Genomic DNA, 1205 nt, shown 5'->3' with positions numbered 1-1205 from the left:
ATTAGATCCTGAGACATAGAAACATCAAACAGACCGAAAAATCCCAGAGGGAAGGCTACGAGGGAGTGTAGTAAGAGATCAACCAAATGATTTGTATCCATGCATATGAGCATGACCAATGGACACAGACAATAGGAGGGTGGGGGCATGTGCTGGGGGGCAGAAGAGGGCTTGGAGAGGTCAATGGGGGAAAATAGGAGACATATGTAAAACTTTCAAAAATGAAGAATTTAAAAAAAAGAAGTTGGGAAAAAGCAAAAGAATAAATTACTTGTAGAAACTCAAGTTTTTTAATTAGGTTTTTCTTTGCAACCTCTCCTCAGCGGCTGAAGTTTCCTTCTGTTTCTTCCTGAACTCTTACAAGGCTTTAGTTGCAGAAACCTGCCTCTGTGATGAAAAGGTTCTTCCCAGCTTTTCCTTGAGACTTGTGAATTGTTTTCTGTGGGTCTTCATCTCATCAGTTCCAAGGTTCATCGGGACTTCCCGCCTCTTGCTGCCAAGTCACAGTCTGCCACGACGGTAAGTCCAAACTGCTGTGCTCGCTGTGCTTGTTTCTGTGGATAAGGCTCAGTCATTTCATTCCCTTCCTCCTCCAGTCATGGATCTGCCCCTTCGATCGAGGCTTCCTCAGTCTGGACTCCATGATGGGCTTTTTCTTCTCTTCTCCAGCCATGTTGGTGTGGGATGGATTCTTCTTGTTATGTTGCATTTGAATTTGGAGCATCCCTCTGTGAACTTCTGGGTACTTTGATGGGTCAACATCGTCTTCATCCTTTGATTCCAGGTTATTACATGTCCCCTTCCTCCAGGGAAGCTGTCAGGACTGGTCTTGAGCCGGCATTCTGCAGGAGCAACCAAACTCTCCACTCAGGCCCCAGAGCTCATTGGAACCCGGAGCCTTTTTCATTTGCCCACCATCGTTTTAATTTCTTCCGCTTTGTTTTGATGGAATTGGTTTCATCTTCCAGAGCCTGGATCTTTTTTTTTTTTCAGGAACAGTCATCAACTGTTCTTAGTCTGAATATTGAGGCTTTTCTTTTCCCAGATGTTTTACTGCAGTGCACATGATGTACCTTGTCAAAGGGTTGAACATGTCCAGGTCACCAGACACTTCTGCATTTGCATCCTTATTCCCCACAGGATGAAGCAACTACTTCCTCTTTCTTCTATTCCTTCTCCTCCTCCTCCTTCTCATCTCTTTCTAA

The sequence above is a fragment of the Myotis davidii genome, unplaced genomic scaffold, assembly GCF_000327345.1.
Source record: "Myotis davidii unplaced genomic scaffold, ASM32734v1 scaffold332, whole genome shotgun sequence".
In the NCBI taxonomy this organism is placed as follows: Eukaryota; Metazoa; Chordata; class Mammalia; order Chiroptera; family Vespertilionidae; genus Myotis; species Myotis davidii.
This window is presented reverse-complemented; position numbering follows the sequence as displayed.